The sequence below is a fragment of the Drosophila simulans genome, unplaced genomic scaffold (assembly GCF_016746395.2).
Source record: "Drosophila simulans strain w501 unplaced genomic scaffold, Prin_Dsim_3.1 Segkk19_quiver_pilon, whole genome shotgun sequence".
NCBI classification, from domain to species: Eukaryota; Metazoa; Arthropoda; class Insecta; order Diptera; family Drosophilidae; genus Drosophila; species Drosophila simulans.
Genome location: NW_025416815.1, coordinates 127,961 through 135,761, shown reverse-complemented (window position 1 = coordinate 135,761; position 7,801 = coordinate 127,961). Strand labels below are relative to the sequence as shown.

The 7,801-nt window shown below is 37.1% G+C and overlaps 3 non-coding genes across 3 annotated transcripts; all 3 read left to right on the top strand.

The window, feature by feature from the left end:
• Positions 1-278: 278 nt before the first annotated feature.
• On the top strand, positions 279-2,273 carry LOC120285450. Its single transcript, XR_005544716.1, has one exon. It is a non-coding gene; the product is annotated as a small subunit ribosomal RNA (ribosomal RNA).
• A 689-nt stretch (positions 2,274-2,962) lies between these two features.
• LOC120285456 lies at positions 2,963-3,141 on the top strand. The gene has a single exon (XR_005544722.1). It is a non-coding gene; the product is annotated as a 5.8S ribosomal RNA (ribosomal RNA).
• Positions 3,142-3,535: 394 nt separating this feature from the next.
• On the top strand, positions 3,536-7,497 carry LOC120285457. Its single transcript, XR_005544723.1, has one exon. It is a non-coding gene; the product is annotated as a large subunit ribosomal RNA (ribosomal RNA).
• Positions 7,498-7,801: the final 304 nt, after the last annotated feature.

Sequence of the window (7,801 nt, the reverse complement as noted above, 5' to 3'; positions counted from 1 at the left end):
TATATATTACAATAATTATATGAAATTCTTGTTATATTGGTAAAACAAGTATAAATTAAAAATGAAATTATGGATTACGAATGCTATATAAAAATGGCCGTAATCGAATGGATATTTTACTTATAAATATATATTTAAAATTTTACCCAAAGGCGAAATATTGAATTTTATTCAATATAATAAAAATCATGGAATTATATAAAGTGAAAAATCCATATATCTATTATATTGCTTATTTCGATTCAAAAAATATGAATGGAATATGAAGGAAAAACATTATTCTGGTTGATCCTGCCAGTAGTTATATGCTTGTCTCAAAGATTAAGCCATGCATGTCTAAGTACACACGAATTAAAAGTGAAACCGCAAAAGGCTCATTATATCAGTTATGGTTCCTTAGATCGTTAACAGTTACTTGGATAACTGTGGTAATTCTAGAGCTAATACATGCAATTAAAACATGAACCTTATGGGACATGTGCTTTTATTAGGCTAAAACCAAGCGATCGCAAGATCGTTATATTGGTTGAACTCTAGATAACATGCAGATCGTATGGTCTTGTACCGACGACAGATCTTTCAAATGTCTGCCCTATCAACTTTTGATGGTAGTATCTAGGACTACCATGGTTGCAACGGGTAACGGGGAATCAGGGTTCGATTCCGGAGAGGGAGCCTGAGAAACGGCTACCACATCTAAGGAAGGCAGCAGGCGCGTAAATTACCCACTCCCAGCTCGGGGAGGTAGTGACGAAAAATAACAATACAGGACTCATATCCGAGGCCCTGTAATTGGAATGAGTACACTTTAAATCCTTTAACAAGGACCAATTGGAGGGCAAGTCTGGTGCCAGCAGCCGCGGTAATTCCAGCTCCAATAGCGTATATTAAAGTTGTTGCGGTTAAAACGTTCGTAGTTGAACTTGTGCTTCATACGGGTAGTACAACTTACAATTGTGGTTAGTACTATACCTTTATGTATGTAAGCGTATTACCGGTGGAGTTCTTATATGTGATTAAATACTTGTATTTTTTCATATGTTCCTCCTATTTAAAAACCTGCACTAGTGCTCTTAAACGAGTGTTATTGTGGGCCGGTACTATTACTTTGAACAAATTAGAGTGCTTAAAGCAGGCTTCAAATGCCTGAATATTCTGTGCATGGGATAATGAAATAAGACCTCTGTTCTGCTTTCATTGGTTTTCAGATCAAGAGGTAATGATTAATAGAAGCAGTTTGGGGGCATTAGTATTACGACGCGAGAGGTGAAATTCTTGGACCGTCGTAAGACTAACTTAAGCGAAAGCATTTGCCAAAGATGTTTTCATTAATCAAGAACGAAAGTTAGAGGTTCGAAGGCGATCAGATACCGCCCTAGTTCTAACCATAAACGATGCCAGCTAGCAATTGGGTGTAGCTACTTTTATGGCTCTCTCAGTCGCTTCCCGGGAAACCAAAGCTTTTGGGCTCCGGGGGAAGTATGGTTGCAAAGCTGAAACTTAAAGGAATTGACGGAAGGGCACCACCAGGAGTGGAGCCTGCGGCTTAATTTGACTCAACACGGGAAAACTTACCAGGTCCGAACATAAGTGTGTAAGACAGATTGATAGCTCTTTCTCGAATCTATGGGTGGTGGTGCATGGCCGTTCTTAGTTCGTGGAGTGATTTGTCTGGTTAATTCCGATAACGAACGAGACTCAAATATATTAAATAGATATCTTCAGGATTATGGTGCTGAAGCTTATGTAGCCTTCATTCATGGTGGCAGTAAAATGTTTATTGTGTTTGAATGTGTTTATGTAAGTGGAGCCGTACCTGTTGGTTTGTCCCATTATAAGGACACTAGCTTCTTAAATGGACAAATTGCGTCTAGCAATAATGAGATTGAGCAATAACAGGTCTGTGATGCCCTTAGATGTCCTGGGCTGCACGCGCGCTACAATGAAAGTATCAACGTGTATTTCCTAGACCGAGAGGTCCGGGTAAACCGCTGAACCACTTTCATGCTTGGGATTGTGAACTGAAACTGTTCACATGAACTTGGAATTCCCAGTAAGTGTGAGTCATTAACTCGCATTGATTACGTCCCTGCCCTTTGTACACACCGCCCGTCGCTACTACCGATTGAATTATTTAGTGAGGTCTCCGGACGTGATCACTGTGACGCCTTGCGTGTTACGGTTGTTTCGCAAAAGTTGACCGAACTTGATTATTTAGAGGAAGTAAAAGTCGTAACAAGGTTTCCGTAGGTGAACCTGCGGAAGGATCATTATTGTATAATATCCTTACCGTTAATAAACATTTGTTATAATACAAATAAATACAATTTACCAAAATAAAAATATTACAAAATGATTCTACGGAATCAAAAGTTAAAGTGAAAATAAAATGTAGATGGCTTTTATTTTATTTATATGTGGGGCTTGGCAACCTCATAAAAAGACTTTAACATTATTAATGTTGTTGTGCGTATTTGTGGCAGTACTTACTACAACAACGGCGTTTCCTATAAAAACAAATTCTCGAAAATGGAAATCGAAGAAACTAAACTAAATTCGAAAGTGGAAGTCGAATTAAAATTAAAATAATTTTGAATGTGGTAATCGAAATAAGTTTGTGTGTATATGGACCATAATATACACGCGTTGCGAATATGTATTGTTCATCTATGTTATGAGCATACGTTGGCTAATGCAACAACCTAAAATATACAATGTTTGTACCTGTCATCCATCAGGTTAATGTTTTATATAAATTTTGCAGTATGTGTCACCCAAAATAGCAAACCATAACCAGATTATTATGATACATAATGCTTATATGAAACTAAGACATTTCGCAACATTTATTTTAGGTATAAAAATAAATTTATTGAAGGAATTGATATATGCCAGTAAAATGGTGTATTTTTAATTTCTTTCAATAAAAACAATATTGACATTATATAAAAATGAATTATAAAACTCTAAGCGGTGGATCACTCGGCTCATGGGTCGATGAAGAACGCAGCAAACTGTGCGTCATCGTGTGAACTGCAGGACACATGAACATCGACATTTTGAACGCATATCGCAGTCCATGCTGTTATGTACTTTAATTAATTTTATAGTGCTGCTTGGACTACATATGGTTGAGGGTTGTAAGACTATGCTAATTAAGTTGTTTATAAATTTTTTATAAGCATATGGTATATTATTGGATTAAATAATGATTTTATTCATAATATTAAAAAAGAAATGAAAAACATTATCTCACATTTGAATGTGAAAAACGAAGAGAAATATTTTCTTTTTCAATCAAATAATACTGAGAAATGTCTAGCATAAAAAATTGAAATATTTTTCATCTAGAATTGTCTCTTATTAATGATTCGAAAAAAAAAAAACTTGGTTATGTTATTATTCTTCGTTGGTTCGTTAAATGGATAAAAAATAACTTTGCTTACAAGAACTATTGGAACTATTTATAACGAATTTAATTGATTGTTTTATCATTTATATATAAAGAATTTATGGCAAAATATAGTTATATATACAACCTCAACTCATATGGGACTACCCCCTGAATTTAAGCATATTAATTAGGGGAGGAAAAGAAACTAACAAGGATTTTCTTAGTAGCGGCGAGCGAAAAGAAAACAGTTCAGCACTAAGTCACTTTGTCTATATGGCAAATGTGAGATGCAGTGTATGGAGCGTCAATATTCTAGTATGAGAAATTAATGATTTAAGTCCTTCTTAAATGAGGCCATTTACCCATAGAGGGTGCCAGGCCCGTATAACGTTAATGATTACTAGATGATGTTTCCAAAGAGTCGTGTTGCTTGATAGTGCAGCACTAAGTGGGTGGTAAACTCCATCTAAAACTAAATATAACCATGAGACCGATAGTAAACAAGTACCGTGAGGGAAAGTTGAAAAGAACTCTGAATAGAGAGTTAAACAGTACGTGAAACTGCTTAGAGGTTAAGCCCGATGAACCTGAATATCCGTTATGGAAAATTCATCATTAAAATTGTAATATTTAAATAATATTATTAAGAATAATGTGCATTTTTTCCATATAAGGACATTGTAATCTATTAGCATATCCCAAATTTATCATAAAATATAACTTATAGTTTATTCCAATTAAATTGCTTGCATTTTAACACAGAATAAATGTTATTAATTTGATAAAGTGCTGATAGATTTATATTATTACAGAGCGTTAATTTTTCGGAATTATATAATGGCATAATTATCATTGATTTTTGTGTTTATTATATGCTCTTGTATGATTAACAATGCGAAAGATTCAGGATACCTTCGGGACCCGTCTTGAAACACGGACCAAGGAGTCTAACATATGTGCAAGTTATTGGGATGTAAACCTAATAGCGTAATTAACTTGACTAATAATGGGATTAGTTTTTTAGCTATTTATAGCTAATTAACACAATCCCGGGGCGTTCTATATAGTTATGTATAATGTATATTTATATTATTTATGCCTCTAACTGGAACGTACCTTGAGCATATATGCTGTGACCCGAAAGATGGTGAACTATACTTGATCAGGTTGAAGTCAGGGGAAACCCTGATGGAAGACCGAAACAGTTCTGACGTGCAAATCGATTGTCAGAATTGAGTATAGGGGCGAAAGACCAATCGAACCATCTAGTAGCTGGTTCCTTCCGAAGTTTCCCTCAGGATAGCTGGTGCATTTTAATATTATATAAAATAATCTTATCTGGTAAAGCGAATGATTAGAGGCCTTAGGGTCGAAACGATCTTAACCTATTCTCAAACTTTAAATGGGTAAGAACCTTAACTTTCTTGATATGAAGTTCAAGGTTATGATATAATGTGCCCAGTGGGCCACTTTTGGTAAGCAGAACTGGCGCTGTGGGATGAACCAAACGTAATGTTACGGTGCCCAAATTAACAACTCATGCAGATACCATGAAAGGCGTTGGTTGCTTAAAACAGCAGGACGGTGATCATGGAAGTCGAAATCCGCTAAGGAGTGTGTAACAACTCACCTGCCGAAGCAACTAGCCCTTAAAATGGATGGCGCTTAAGTTGTATACCTATACATTACCGCTAAAGTAGATGATTTATATTACTTGTGATATAAATTTTGAAACTTTAGTGAGTAGGAAGGTACAATGGTATGCGTAGAAGTGTTTGGCGTAAGCCTGCATGGAGCTGCCATTGGTACAGATCTTGGTGGTAGTAGCAAATAATCGAATGAGACCTTGGAGGACTGAAGTGGAGAAGGGTTTCGTGTGAACAGTGGTTGATCACGAGTTAGTCGGTCCTAAGTTCAAGGCGAAAGCCGAAAATTTTCAAGTAAAACAAAAATGCCTAACTATATAAACAAAGCGAATATAATACACTTGAATAATTTTGAACGAAAGGGAATACGGTTCCAATTCCGTAACCTGTTGAGTATCCGTTTGTTATTAAATATGGGCCTCGTGCTCATCCTGGCAACAGGAACGACCATAAAGAAGCCGTCGAGAGATATCGGAAGAGTTTTCTTTTCTGTTTTATAGCCGTACTACCATGGAAGTCTTTCGCAGAGAGATATGGTAGATGGGCTAGAAGAGCATGACATATACTGTTGTGTCGATATTTTCTCCTCGGACCTTGAAAATTTATGGTGGGGACACGCAAACTTCTCAACAGGCCGTACCAATATCCGCAGCTGGTCTCCAAGGTGAAGAGTCTCTAGTCGATAGAATAATGTAGGTAAGGGAAGTCGGCAAATTAGATCCGTAACTTCGGGATAAGGATTGGCTCTGAAGATTGAGATAGTCGGGCTTGATTGGGAAACAATAACATGGTTTATGTGCTCGTTCTGGGTAAATAGAGTTTCTAGCATTTATGTTAGTTACTTGTTCCCCGGATAGTTTAGTTACGTAGCCAATTGTGGAACTTTCTTGCTAAAATTTTTAAGAATACTATTTGGGTTAAACCAATTAGTTCTTATCAATTATAACGATTATCAATTAACAATCAATTCAGAACTGGCACGGACTTGGGGAATCCGACTGTCTAATTAAAACAAAGCATTGTGATGGCCCTAGCGGGTGTTGACACAATGTGATTTCTGCCCAGTGCTCTGAATGTCAAAGTGAAGAAATTCAAGTAAGCGCGGGTCAACGGCGGGAGTAACTATGACTCTCTTAAGGTAGCCAAATGCCTCGTCATCTAATTAGTGACGCGCATGAATGGATTAACGAGATTCCTACTGTCCCTATCTACTATCTAGCGAAACCACAGCCAAGGGAACGGGCTTGGAATAATTAGCGGGGAAAGAAGACCCTTTTGAGCTTGACTCTAATCTGGCAGTGTAAGGAGACATAAGAGGTGTAGAATAAGTGGGAGATATTAGACCTCGGTTTGGTATCGTCAATGAAATACCACTACTCTTATTGTTTCCTTACTTACTTGATTAAATGGAACGTGTATCATTTCCTAGCCATTATACGGATATATTTATTATATCTTATGGTATTGGGTTTTGATGCAAGCTTCTTGATCAAAGTATCACGAGTTTGTTATATAATCGCAAACAAATTCTTTAATAAAACGATGCATTTATGTATTTTTGATTTGAAAATTTGGTATAACTCCAATTACTCAGGTATGATCCAATTCAAGGACATTGCCAGGTAGGGAGTTTGACTGGGGCGGTACATCTCTCAAATAATAACGGAGGTGTCCCAAGGCCAGCTCAGTGCGGACAGAAACCACACATAGAGCAAAAGGGCAAATGCTGACTTGATCTCGGTGTTCAGTACACACAGGGACAGCAAAAGCTCGGCCTATCGATCCTTTTGGTTTAAAGAGTTTTTAACAAGAGGTGTCAGAAAAGTTACCATAGGGATAACTGGCTTGTGGCGGCCAAGCGTTCATAGCGACGTCGCTTTTTGATCCTTCGATGTCGGCTCTTCCTATCATTGTGAAGCAAAATTCACCAAGCGTTGGATTGTTCACCCATGCAAGGGAACGTGAGCTGGGTTTAGACCGTCGTGAGACAGGTTAGTTTTACCCTACTAATGACAAAACGTTGTTGCGACAGCATTCCTGCGTAGTACGAGAGGAACCGCAGGTACGGACCAATGGCACAATACTTGTTCGAGCGAACAGTGGTATGACGCTACGTCCGTTGGATTATGCCTGAACGCCTCTAAGGTCGTATCCGTGCTGGACTGCAATGATAAATAAGGGGCAATTTGCATTGTATGGCTTCTAAACCATTTAAAGTTTATAATTTATTTTATAAACGACAATGGATGTGATGCCAATGTAATTTGTAACATAGTAAATTAGGAGGATCTTCGATCACCTGATGCCGCGCTAGTTACATATAAAAGCATTATTTAATACAATGACAAAGCCTAGAATCAATTGTAAACGACTTTTGTAACAGGCAAGGTGTTGTAAGTGGTTGAGCAGCTGCCATACTGCGATCCACTGAAGCTTATCCTTTGCTTGATGATTCGATAAATAAATGATTTTTTCCTGTAGCCAAACACCTCGTCATCAATTTAGTGACGCATATGATATTGTCCCTATCATATAATTTTTGATATAAAGACTTTAAAGAATTGTATCAAGTTGCCAAACACCTCGTCATCAATTTAGTGACGCATATGATATTGTCCCTATCATATAATTAATATAAAGACTTTAATGAATTGTGTCAAGTTGCCAAACACCTCGTCATCAATTTAGTGACGCATATGATATTGTCCCTATCATATAATTAATATAAAGAATTTTAATGAATTGTGTCAAGTTGCCAAAC